At 34.3% G+C, this 14,449-nt stretch overlaps 1 protein-coding gene across 4 annotated transcripts in view; it reads right to left on the reverse strand.

Moving 5' to 3' along the window:
* The window catches only part of cher (filamin A protein cher), a 170,548-nt gene that overhangs the window by 48,959 nt on the left and 107,140 nt on the right, over positions 1-14,449 (reverse strand). The window lies entirely within an intron of this gene.

Consider the following 14,449-nt stretch of genomic DNA (forward strand, 5'->3'; position numbering starts at 1 on the left):
GTTTACTACTTACCCGATGGAGCTGGTAGAAAAACAAATCAGAACAGTGCTTTCTGGACAAAAAAAACGCAAGATTTCAATGGGGAATCTTTGGGACCAATCTTAGGGATGGAAAAATAGGGATCCCGTTGAATAATAGCATAAGATGCCTCTAGACGTCACTTACTACCTCCATACTCGTCGCCACTCAGTAAACGTTTTCTGGAGTAGAATTTGATTCTGTCTCTTAAAGGACAGGCGACAGACGACTCGAAATTTTGTGTTGGGGAGGGGGAGTTCTCTAATCCTCACAAAAGTGGGTTCTCTAATTTTCACTATGCATTTGACTTTTTCATGCCTTCTTTCCGACAAACCACTTGACTAGTTGAGGTATATTTAACCGTTAATCAATTTAGATTCCCAAAAGAAAAATAGAAAAAAAGAAAATTCTATCTTGGTAGAAACGGAATATGGGGGTGTAATTCGTCTCTTTTCATATCTCTTTGTGTATAAATGGATTTTAATAAGCCCCAGTGCTTTTTTCCCCTGGAAGCTAACAAGATGTGTCAACACTGGTAAAAATGTGAGGATCTTGATACAAAAAATCAATGCAGCCAAGATTTTCGTCAGATTATAACAAAATACACGTAAAGCTTAGAAGAAAAAACTTTGCAAGCTATGACAGCTATATTATGTAGGTTTATACATGAATCTTTATAGACAAACTTTTACATTGGTTGAATCGTTAATCATAAAACATTTTCCTATTATAAATTTAGCAATAAATCAACTTTTTGGCAGAAAGACAGTCTTTAATTCATGCTGTATTTGACGTTTGGAAAGCTTAGCTTCCCCACTTTGGAAACCGTACCGTCCAACACTTTCTAATTCCCACATGGAATTTTACCAATTTTCCTTGAAATGCGGCAAGGAAGGCTCAATCAGTTTAACAGCTATTGATAAACTCAGTGGAAAATATTTATATTTCTCACTTCAACTTATAATACAAAGCATGATCGAATTGAATTTCATTACTGGAAATAAACTAAAATAGCGCTTTTATTAGGATCAGAATTAGGGCGCGCAAGCTACCTTTATAAGCAAAGAGAGATTCAAACGTTAACACTAGTTTTATCAAAAACGATTTTTCAGCTACTTTTTGGTATTAGGCTACCATTTACTTTTACAATAAGAAAACTACTTTATTTAGCAAATTCTTTTTCAAATAACAATACAAATAAATAGTAGCGAAATCAAACAACAAATCAACAATTTAGCGTTTATTCAAATTAAACTGTTTTTAATAATCCGTGGCTAGCAACCTGAAAAACAATCGAGGGATCACCCATTCTCCTCAAATGGTGTACATCTCGTAATGCCACTTGTTCCGCCATAAATGGTATGCTTCTGTCACGATTCACCCCTTCATGCCATGCCTAACACACCTCGTCCAACCCACTTCAAACTTTCGCTACGCGTCGAGCACGCCACCTGGTGCACACACTTTTCGAAAATAGACAACCCCTTGAAATCATTAGAAACCAGTTCAGACAAAAACGTCCCCGGATTAGAATTATTGAGATGAAGCGAATCTGTCCTACCTGAACATTGAGCGTTCTAGTTATGGGCTATATAGCCCAATGAAATATACAGAAAAGAGGATTGGCACAAATTCACAATGGGAGAAGAATGAAAACCAGAATATAAGATTTCTCAGTCAATGTTAATTTTCTCATGCCTACTTTTTGCACTATTTTTTGGTATTAAGCCATCTTTTTCTTAAAAAAGAGAAACAGATTAAAATGATTACAGTTGTGAATTTTTTTCTGGTGAGTTTGATATACCGAAAAATTATATAGAAAAAAAGTATAAGCGAAAGTAAAACTGAAAAAAATAATTATTTACGAATATCTGCAATAATAAGCTTAGGCGTGGCTAGTGGTGGTTAATCGAACAAATAATAGAATCAATTCAAACGAACAGAAGTATTCGAACAGCGAGTTCAGACATACTGGAGAAGCCTGAACGCTCTTGCCAAATTACCTGAACATGCTTGAAAATACATGAACATCATGTTCAGGAAGTATTGGAACACATATCTGTTAAACATTGCTTTTGCATATGAATTTTTATCGTTTATCAATTATTCATTTTTACATTAATTTGTATTTGTTTCTTATCTGTATTATTTTTATGCTTATATGAATGTTGATTTATTCAACTTTATTTTTATTGATAGAGGAGCTTCACTAAAACGGTTTTATCTCTTAGAAAGTATATGAGGACTCATCCTTTAATCCCTACTTACTCCCTGGAAAAGGTGGAATATCATTCTTAAGGAAACGATTTTTCCTTTGCTGTCTTTGATGTATAGCTTTTGAATCATAATCACAGCCGCCATTTCTTCGTCACAGGAAACATTGGGCATTTGTTAAAAATGAAATAAATTCTGCTTTAACTTCGACTGTGCATCCAACAATGCAAATCATCTACGTTTGAGTTTTATTAAAAGCATAATCTTTTTAATAATAACATAATTTAACATAATCTACGCGAAAACTGAACAGTTGGCAAACAGAAGTAATCAGTAGATTTGGATGTGATTTTTGAGTTTTCTAGCTTCCCCAGAATTCATCCAAAAGTAAGAAGAAAATAGAGAATTTATTTATAAAATATATAAATATAGAGTATATAAACAAAAATATTTTCGTTTCTGATATTTTTTTAGTCAGCAACAAAAGTTTAAGCACAAGAACTGAAGACTTTTGAACAAAATAAGAAAAAAGATAATGTAAACTTGTTCGCTATGTTTTTATTGTCTTTTGTGTATTTTTTTGTTGTTGTTGTTTTTTTTACTCTCTAAGAAGCTTCTCTCTTGTCAACATTAATCTTTCAAAAGCTAACAAGCCAATTTTAATTTGTTTGATCAAATAACTTTCTAAATCTTTCAAAACTTGTCATGACAGCCGTTAAAGTTATTTAAAACGTGCCATGAATCAAAACAAAATCCTGTAAAACAACAAGCTCGTAAGATTTATGTCGAGAACTTTGACAGCCTACATATCAACAAAGCAGTATAGACAAAAACTATGGGAAATTTATTAGAAAGAGAACTCAGGTTCATATCGACGAACATAAGCAGTGACTAGTTATCTTGTTGGCTTTTTGCAAGGTTCAGGTTCTGTTTCCTCGTCCATATGGACCTAAGTTCTTTCTAATAGTCTGTAATTAAGTTTTTTCCAAGTCTTTCTCAAGTTCTCTTTCTAATAAATACCCCTTAATTTTTGGTCTATACTGATTTGTTGATATGTAGGCTGTCAAATAATTTGGATCTGTTAAGAATTTGGATTGCTGTTAGACGTCTAGGTTTCTTTGGAGTCAGCTGAAACGTCCAGTTGGCAAATTTTTTAGTTTTTAACCCGTTTTCGAATTACAAAATAGTTATCACTAGGCCATTCTAGTAAGTAGTGGCTAGTTAACTTGTTGGCCTTTTGATAAAGTATGGTTAGTAAAACAGCCCAGCCATAACTATTTTGAAATCCGAAAAACGTGTTGAAATATTAAAGAATTTCAACATTACAGTTGAATTCAAAGAAATTTAGACGTCTAATAACAATTGAAATTTAAAAGACTCCAACTGAACTAAAGTAAAGCTCAATTTAAATTTCACTAGCTTTTATGGATAATTTTGCACTGACAGTAACGCTATTGATTTTTAATCTCTATTAGGTCCATGTTAAAGGACCAAAAACTCGCTTTCTAGTCTCTTTAAAAGCTAGTTTTAATTTATAAATTATTAGAGATAATTTTTATTTATTTATCTATCATACTATTTTTCATTTCGATATTTTGGATGTATTTTCATCAAGTGTCTTTTTTTTTTTATAGATGTATTGGTTGATTACTTTTTCTGGTTGGCTAATACAAATATCTAGCGGTTGATTTTATATTGATTAATTTTAACTTGTAATTTGTTGAATGTCCATCCTTTTTTATTAAACATTTATTTTGAGGATAAAAATATATTTATATCTTTCTAGATAAGGTTTACAAATATATAAAACTCCGAAATACACACCGTTCTCTTCCGTTGCGCGTATAGCGTATAAATATATCCTCAATATTTTTGCTAGTGGACCCGTATCTCTTATCGTCTGAAGAGTTATAGCATTGAGGGTGTAGAAAAACATATGTCTCTGCAATAAACGGCTACTAAAGCTAAGCTACCCAGGGTATCCAGAACTGACCCAATAGCTCTATTTTCCTTTGCGTTTTCTTCATCTTTTATTAAAAGTGATTGTATTATCTTTACTGGTGTCTGTTACGGTGATTAGGGTGCTTTTTATTTTCTTTGGTGTAAATGTGCTCCGTCCCATGTTTTGTACAACCGGAATGTTTTGTGTCAAATTTCGGCGCAGATTTTAAAAATTCATAATAAAAGTCTTGCGAACTGTACCATATGTACAAACTAAGAGGGGGATCCCTCCCCTGATATTGGACCAAAGAGACCCCCGAAAATTGAAAAATAGTGGCGTGAAAATTCATTATATTTGCCTCCCCCCTCCTAAGTAAATAATGCCTGGCCAAAAGCCTAAACGCTACCGTAATATTAACATTTCTCTATCCGAATTTTTGAAACTTTCGAAAACACAAAAAATAGTTCTTTAACAATAAGCAACACTCGATTATTCAAATCCCTAAATCAAACAGTTTGTGGTAACGAACTAAATTCATTCTAAGACCACACTGGCTATACATGACATATGAAACTAAGAGAGGAAAGGAAATAATAAATAAAATAAAAAAAGGTGAGAAAACGAGGATTTTGTGAGCCAGTGGATAAACATCGAAGAAAAAAGTCAAACTTGGCGGAGGTCCTTGTCGAAATATTTGCTTGTTCTTAGTCTTCAATTATTTGCCACTGGCTGACAAAATCCTCGTTTTCTCAACTTTTTTGTTTTATTTTTCATTCATTATTTCCTTTCCTCTCTTAGTTTCATATGGTAACGAACTTAACTTAAGTAGCCACTCAGCTCAATAGTAACCGAAACTCTAGAAAACAGAATTTTGATACCAATAGGTATATCAAAAGAATTTGCTTATTATGCTGATTCCAAATATATAAGCTTCATTAAGTTTAGTCTTACCCATCAAAGGCTACTAGCCTGAGAAAATTTGTCCGATTTTCAAAAAAAAGAGAGACATCTCCTAAGAGTCATAAAATCTTACTGAAAATCGCACCATTGGATTCAGCGTATCAGAGAACCCTACTGTAGAGGTTTCAAGCTCCTATCTGCAACAATGTCGAATTTTGTTGTTGTTTTTTTTTTCACAAGAAAGATCACGGATGCATGTTTATTTATTTTCTTTTTTTTTCTTAGTTTTGTTTTTTCCCCAGGGATGATTGTATCGACCTAATGGCCCTAGAATATCAGAAGAGGGCCCACTTAAACGGAAATTAAAAGTTCTAGTGTCCTTGTTAAGTGACTAAAAAGATTGAAGAGAACCTAGGCCCCCTCCCACGCCCCTTTTTTCTCAAAACCGTCCGTTAAAAAATTTCGAGACAGCCATTTAGTTCAGCATAGTTGAAAGACTGAATAACTATGTCTTCGAAGATAACAAGACCCCCCATAGACCCAGGGCAAAGGTCTTTAAGCAACAGAATTTGCCCATTGTTTATATATATTATTTGTTATTGGGAAGTATGCATACATTCTTAGGGTAGGGGGGATTTTCTGATTGTGGGATTTTCCACGAGGATAATTTTCCATCGAGAGGGAAGTTTTCATGGGGTGAATTCTTCAAGGGAAATTTTGAACTGGGGGAATTTTCAGGATTCCTATGCAAAATTCTTCTTATGTCTTTCTTTCTCTTTGCCAACTCAACTTCGGGGATGTCAAGGGTAATTGTCCGGCGTAAATTTTCACAAGGATTGAATTTTCTAGAGAATAAATCCGTGGTAAAGAGGGATTTTTCCGTGGAAGTGTAGCCGGATTTCCTGGCATTATTTAGAAACGATCAGAAATTAAATAAAAGAAAAGCAAATTTTTTCGACTGAAAGTGAGGACCAACATTAAAACTTAAAACGAACAGAAATTATTACATATATGAGGGGAAGGTTGCTCCTCCTCATCACCTCGCTCATTACGCCAAATTTTGAATTCTGTCACAACTCTTTAATTAGAACAATATGCATTCTTTAAAAGTACTAAAAAGCTTTAGAGTAAAGAGCGAGGTATCGAAGAGGGGGAAATCCCCTTTATATACGTGATAAGTTCTGTTCGTTTTAAGTTTTAATGTTGTTCCTTACTTTCAGTCGAAAAAACTTGTTCTTTTTTTTATTTAATTTCATGGTTCAGGTCCTGTCACCTCTATGCACTCAATGACTATAGTCAAAATTAAATCTAACAATACTTTACGAACAAAGGAAACAAACTTCTTTGAGGCGTTGAGATAAGTCGTATTACAAGAAAGAAGCTTGAAAGACTGACATGGAAATAATAGGAACAATTAAGAAAGCTTCTGTTAGAAGATAAGTTTATATGCAAAGCAGAGCCAAGCTGGAAATTAGACAATAAAGAACCTTATTGAAATTAGCATTTTGATAGAAAACCTCCAACACCCGTATACTTATTACCATTTCTTCTTGGCCCTTGGAAACTGAAAACTCTAAATAGTTTTTTCCACATAATTATCCTTTTTTCTTGAATGTTTTGCTCTAATTTATTAAAAGCAGATACAGCACAAAAAAGTATTAACATGCGTTCGCAAGGAAAATCAAATATGAGACTTGTCAGGGTAAGACAGAATTTTTTCAAACCTGGCTTATTAGGGATTTTCCCAGAAACTTGAAGATTTTTTTACAGAAAATTACGTAGAATTACTGACAATAAAAAGAACAGGCCTAAATTAGCTGATTGACCCTTTCAGAAGCCAACCTGACCAAGTCCGTCAAGCGTGATGGGATTTTCAAAGATGTTTGTGACATCATGACTTTAATCTTGGATGAGCCAATCTTAAGGCTCATTTGTACTGAGACTGAAGCAAGCTCATTTAGCATGGACTTCTGAAGGAATTCCATGCTTCCTTCCTTCATGCTTCCAGGAATTCTGAGAGCTCAAGTTTCAACAAAGCTTAGCATGCTCCTGAAAGAAGGCCCACGTCGGCATAATTTGATCCAGTCATAATCCGATATAGTTAGTTACGGATCAACATTGTGAAACAATTCCCATGAGAAATAGCGTCACAGCAGATTGAGCTAGAGTATATCGTTTTTCCAAAGTATTTTTATTAATCATAGCTAGGGAATTCAACGATCTCTCTCCTCTCAACGTGTCAGCGGACACGTTAGGTGTCCGCGGAAAGTGCTGAAAGTAGTTTGAAAGTAATCTCACATGGAGATCCCTCAAAGTAGTGTTGAATGATGGGCACTCAGCAGCATTTCCAGTGACGTGTGGAGTACCACAAGGATCTGTGTTAGGCCAGCTGCTTTACCTCATCTATGTTGACCTCATGCGTCTCTATTTGAAAGATGTGTGTCTTATCTCTTTTGCTGATGATACCGTGTTAACTGTGTTTGCCTCATCTGTGAAGAACCTGGTCAGAAAAGCGAATCTCGCATTGGAAAGGCCGGATGTTTTCACATCATTAAGTCTATTGTGTGTAAATGTTCACAAGACATTTTTAATGACGTTCTGTAGAGTCGGTACACCACTGGATGTGTCTGGACAGGTAACTTTATGTGGTAATCCAGTTCAGCAAATTGAACATCTCCACTAACCTTGGTTTTTATCTTGATTACCATCTGGCATGGAAATGTCACAGTGACGCAATTTCATCAAAAATTGCCCGTGGGGTAAGCATACTTCGGCGTCTGCAGCACTTTCTCCCTCAAAGAATACTTCTAATTATATATTATTCGTTGGTTTATCCATATATCTCCTATGATTACCTCCTATGGAGCAGTAACTTCTTATGCAACTATAGAAGAGTGCAAATTCTACAAAAAAAAAGCTGTTAGAACAATCGGTAGGTATGTCCAGCGTGTCTACGGCACCTGTTTTACGTGTGCCTGTTTTAGGCCACTGAAGCTCCTTAATGTCGGTCTGATAAGAGATTATCAAGCTGCAGGATTGGTGTTTCCGTGTAAGAATAGTTTAACCCCTGATGTTTTTAAGAATTTTGACTATTTGATGTTTTTAAGAATTTGGAACTAGGCAGTGATAATATAGTTGTTTATTTGCGTCGTGGTACCAGGTCTTCATTTTCAATGAATCACAAGGGTCCATCTGTATGGAATGAGCTACCACTGAGCATTAGGGGGGCGGAACACGTACCTCAGTTTAAAACGAATTTAAAAGATTATCTTTTGGGGAGAATCTGTTGAATTTTATTACGGCTGGTAGGTTGGGTAGGGGAGGAAGATGAGCTTGAGAGGTAAGGGTGGGCTGGAAAGTTAAGGGTGGGCAGGGGCTAAAATGGGATTGGGAGGGCAGGTTGGGGGTGGGGAGGGGGAGTTGAGTATTGAAGAGTCATGGAGACTGGATTTGTTATTATTATTATTTTTTTTATTTATCTATTATTATTTTTGATTCAGTTATTGATTGATTTATCAATTTATATATATATATATATATATATATATATATATATATATATATATATATATATATATAGCAATAGTTTATTTATTTTTGGTTTGTTTATAATAGTTTTAATTAAATAGTTGAGGTTTAAGTAAAAAGTCAAGTTAATAGGTAAGTAGTTACGTGAACTTTCGCGCAACCGCAAACCTTCATAGGTTTTCTCCAGCGCGAAAGCGTGGTTTAATTTATTTATTTGCTTGTGAATGTGGATTAATAAACTTATGAAGTTATGAACTTATTTAATTCTAACATGTGCAATCTCTTGATTTGGACTTAAAACGGACGATCTGAATGATCAGGTCAAATACAACTAGAAAAATGGTCCCCTTAATTTCAATGCCCACAAGTTTAGACGTATGGGTCCTCCTCGTGTATCCCCCCAGGGTTGCCAACTTGCATACTTTTTGTGTGAAATGCACTCTTTTTTTACCTCAGAGGGGATGCGAAAGAGCGAAAATCACTCTTTTTGGGTGTTAGTTTTCATTCTCTTTGAACGTCAGAAGTGTAATTAACTCAAGGAACAGGGTTACCAACTTGCACCTGAAATGAATTACCAACTGAAACCTGAAATGCGCTCTTTTATACCCCAGAGGTGATGCGCAAGCAGCGGAAGCTGTGCGCATACAAATTTTTTGACTTGCACTCTTTTTGAGCAAAAATCACTCTTCTTTGGCCTTGATTTGCACTCTTTTTGGACGTCAACAGTTGACAACACTGATCCCCCCCCCCTGAATTTGCTGCAATACATTATATATTTCATCACAATTCACCTTTTTGTTGGTTTTTCAGCATTCCTTTTTTTCTATGTATTGATATGCATTTATGAGTTATCCCAGCAGGTTTGTTTTTGTTAATATATATTTTTGTAAAATATTTACAATAATACCACAATAAACTAACTTTTGGGTTCGTAGTCTACGAATCCGTAAGAGTATAATCACAATAAAACAAAATTATTTAGGAAAAAATGACGAAAATGTTCAATGAGTCTTTGAACATTTTTTTTTTTTTTTTTTTTTAAACAGAATGAGGGAAATGCAGGCACACACTTAAGGACTGGGATCATTATTACACCTTCTTTAAGAGCTATTGTAATAAGTTACATGACTTGAAAAATTTTTGAATGACATGAATTGTTTATTCCTGAAAGTCTGATTGAAAGCCATATTTTCTCCTCAGGTGTGAAATCAGTCTTTAAGAACCTCCATAACACTGAGATTTGGCAGGGTAATTAAATTAATTACGATTATTCTTCCGAACAATTCCCCCTCTAAAAAAAGTCAAAATCTTTCCGCAGTTTGCTTTATCTTCCATATAATTCATTTTTTTTTACTCGCCCAACAAGAACACATCTATATTATGAACTTTATTATTATTATTTTTTTAATATCTGATTGCAACCCCTTTTTTTCATCCGGTGAAGCGCAATCCGTTATAGAAATTTCTCCGTAAATCAAATTTTCCTTGTAAGTAGTGTGATAGCATATTAAGCTAAAGTATACCACTTTTTCAAATGGTCTTTTTTCCCTTAGCATATCCAATATCAGAAAGCTAAGCGGTATTTGGAATGTCAGATCAGTTCATCCGAAATCCAATTTCCTTTTTGTAAGTCTTGGGTGTATTGCCTAGAAAGGAGGCTTGTAAGACGTTAAAGAGTAGTTTAGATTTATGCAATGAAAATTTGATGAAAAAAAAACTTTCAAAAAATTATTATCTACTATAATCTAACTCTCTAAAATTGCTTCAAGAATTAGAACGAGTACAAAAGAGATCATATTATGTATCATTAAAAAAGAACAATAAAAGAAAAGAACATAAAAAAACAAAAAGAACAACAGGAAATATGGAAGATACGCTGAGATAAGAAATATAAGAAGAGATAAGAAAAGAACAGAAAAAGATACTAGAAAAACTAGATATTTCTCGTCTCCAGTAACAAGAACTTAAATTTAAAAATGTGTCTTAATAATAAAGGTCTTAAGCGGCTTTCTCCTGTTAGTTGAAAATTGCAGTATTTATTTAATAAGATAAAGCTCCCTAGGGTCTGAAAGGCGAATTTTTCTATTTTACGAGATTTTCCGTTTTTGAGCTAATTGTTGGGTTTTGCACTTTTTCTTTTATCAACCTTAGTCTACGTTTCATTATCTGTCTTACTTGTTTGCCCATTCGTTAAGTACAGTCAGATTTTAAAGTAGTAACGTAATGGTCTTACTCTAAGACAAGGTTCTACTAGAAGTTAAATTTCACTTTAGAACCCAGCTTTTCCGTCGCCAGAAAAAAAAAGAATGGATTCATTTGGATGAATATATCCTTCACTTTGGTATCAAATCGGAATGAAAAATCCGTCCTTCCGGGTTCCAAAATTGCGATTAAAATGGTAAAACCTTGGACCTGATACTATTTTTAGATAGTGTAAAAATACCTATTTAAAATAAAATAATAACCTTTTTAAATTGGAAACACCAGTCGGAATTCAGGCAATATTATTGCTTAGGCTTTTTTGCTCGGCGATATTTACTAAGACTGACCTAAAATTACTTTTTAAAAGTAACACATAAATTGTTGATGTCAATTCAATAAAAAAAAGGACAGGTCAAAGTCATTAACTAATTGATCCTTCTAGGTGCAAACCTGATCAAGTCGACAAGGGCCACTAAATTCAACAAATCCTTTCAGAAATTAGCTTCATTGTTACTTAATATTTCTTCAAGAATACCTAAAACTAAAGAAGACTTATTGGCTACCTTCCTTCTATGACTTACTTATTTTTATTTGAGTCTGGTCGCCTCTTTAGGGCAATCTTACGTTTACCTGTACCCTTTGCTCCTACCTTTGTCGACCACAGTGCATTTTCACTGATATTTACTAAGAGGAGATCGACCTTGATAAGCATAGATAAAAAATAACAATACCTGGACCAGCTCCTTGGGTGAAAATAGTAAGTCTGACCTTGTAAAAATACTAAGGTTGTAAAAGGTACAGTTGACCTTGGGAAGCATAAAACCTCAAAGAAAAACTTATGTCTGCACTAGTTCCTTGAGTGGAAATAATAAATGTTATCCTGGCAAGGTAGTAAGGTTGTAAAGAATAAGGTTGGCCCCGACAAGCATGCAAAAAAAATACCAGCACTATGACTGAAAGCAGTAAATTTGACCTTGTAAAAATAATAAGGCTATCAAACAGTTCGTGGTAACGAACTGTAAGTAAGGAGCGACCCGGCTCAATGGAAACCGAAAGTCTAAAAAACGGAATTTTGATACCAATACATACATCAAAAGAATCAGATTTTAATTGTGATTTCAAATATATAAGTTTCATCAAGTTTAATCTTACCCATCAAAAGTTACGCGCATGGGCGCCCATAATGGGGGGTGGGCAGGGGGGCAGTCGCCCCCCTGGCTGAATTACGTTGCCTTACATTTTTGTTTTGAGATTTCTATTATATATAGCATTGAAAGTGCCGATTAGACCAGGTAAATAAGACATTTGCTTCCCAAGAGATCGTCAAAAGCTGAAAAAGTTTAAATACGTTTTGGGGATCTCAAATAAGAGCCCTGTAAGTTTGCGGCAAATTCTGACTTCTGCTAAAGTTTTAAAGGTCAAAAAACGAGCATAATGTTCGTAATTTTTTTAGTTTTAGTTTTTCATCTTCATTTTAGGTATATAGGCCTATAGTTCCGTTTAAATTTACAGAAATAAGGTTGTGTGGCGTTCAGGGCTTCTAATATCCCCGCATTTTTGGGGATTTCGCCGAAATCTCTGTGGCTCCCCGAAAAAAAATATTGTTCCCCGAAAATCACCCATTCACGTTACCACCCCCAGTGATCTATCACTAATGACTATCCATCCCTAGCGAATATTACTTTACTTGCCATACATTTTTTCACTGCCCTACTCTCTTGCTCGTTAATTTTTGTCTGTTGTTTTACTATGAATAAAAATGATAGACGGTTCTTGTTCTTCAAACAGGTTTTTACAAAAGTATTCTCTTTCTGAAATGAGACTAAACCATTTCGATTCAAATGTTGTATTCCTAATGCTATACGACTCTACATCATTTGTGGTCGTGGTCAAAACTATTGAAGAATTTTGTTTTAAGTTGGATTCTTCAGTTGTATTTTGAGTTCTGAAATTGAATATCTAGAGGAGAATTCTTTTGAAAGCCGAATTGTAAGTTAATTTTTTGTTTTTTGCTACTTTGGTTTTGGACATAGCCTACTGTATTAATGTTTAATACCTAATGAGTGAACGCATGATATATTGAAGGAATTTATCTTTTGGTACTTTGTCATTGTGTGGGCCTTTCGGGTTAACCGCTATAGAGTAGACAATGATAAAACCCGTTTTTGACGTGTTAACCACTATAAAGTTGGCAATGATAGCGTGGTTTTCATTGTGTATACGATATTAACCGGTATTTTTTTTTGGGGGGGGGGAAGGTACCTAGGTTACATTAGGTTACGTATTCAATATATGCTATTATCTACCCCCAGCCCCAACCCTCCTAATGTGCAAATAAATAGCCCAAATTTGTTTCTAAACTATTATATATTAATGCTATTTTATTTCATTAGCATTAACCAAACTGGACTTTTTAGAAAGGCCGACATAATCGGAAAGCACCGATCTTTTTTCCACGAATTCTTACAGTTTAAATTTTGTTTCATTTGGTGTGTAAAAATTAAGTTCTTTATTATCTGAGAGTTGTACTTGTCATGCCACCTTCTTCCCTCAAACGTATTCCCCTTCCCTTATAATTATTATTCTGGTTCTTCACCCGTGTAATATTTTCGGTAGGCTTAATATTTTAAATTGCAGTTTAGGATCTTTTTACAGTCTTGCGAAGCTGTTAGGTAGTCGAAGAAAATTTAATGGAAAAGATATTTTGCTCAAATTAGGGATAGCCTAGTAAATTTTGTTTAAATATTCAGGCATATCTTTACAACTTCTAATGCTTGAACAATTAGTAACCCTGTATGAAGGCTCTTGAGATAGAAACAATAGAGTTTAAAAATGTTTTATAATTGAATTGCTTCTTAATAACTCTCCCTAAATACAACCAGTACTTACGTATTAGCCAGAAAACACGCGAGAGGTGAAGCTTGGTTAATGCTAATGAAGTAAATAAAAATATGATGAAAATACAATAGCTTAGAAAAAAATTTGTGCTATACATTTGCACATAGGAGGGGTGGGGCTGGGGGTAAAGCATAGTATAAATCAAATACATAACCTAACCTAGGCACCTTTTTTTGCCCCAAAACCCCAACAAACTAAATTTTAAATATTGTTCACGGAGTGAGAAACGTTTTTTGCCTAGAGCGCCCAAGGAATTCTCTTGATAAAGAAGCTGCTTAACTAGTTTGTTGTATCATGTTCGCTATACAATTTCTCGGGTGTTTTCTGGCTAATGCGTAAGTACCATACAATCTTCTAACCATAAATATAAAAAAAGTTTTTTATCATCTGAAAATATGACTAAGGAGCAACATTAAAACGAACAAGATTTATTACATATAACAGAGGGGGGGGGGGTCGTTGTCCCCTCTTTAAAAAAAAGTTATATAAGCTAAATTTTTAATTTTGTCCCTATTCTGTTAGAACGATTCCTGAAACACAACTGTTATTTAATTAGAACAATAAGAAGCTTTTTTAAAAGTACTAAAAAATCTTGAATAGTCAAGGCGTGAATAGTCAGGTGTTTAAAGGTTCATTTCTATTCGTTTTAAGTTTTAATGCTGCTCCTTAATTTCAGGTGAAAAAACAATTTTTTTTTATTTAATTCCTGGTATTTTAATGTACGCTTGCCGAAGGATATTCATTGA

This window comes from Artemia sp. Qi Xiang Cuo, chromosome 9 (genome assembly GCF_049724085.1).
Source record: "Artemia sp. Qi Xiang Cuo chromosome 9, ASM4972408v1, whole genome shotgun sequence".
Lineage (NCBI taxonomy): Eukaryota > Metazoa > Arthropoda > Branchiopoda > Anostraca > Artemiidae > Artemia > Artemia sp. Qi Xiang Cuo.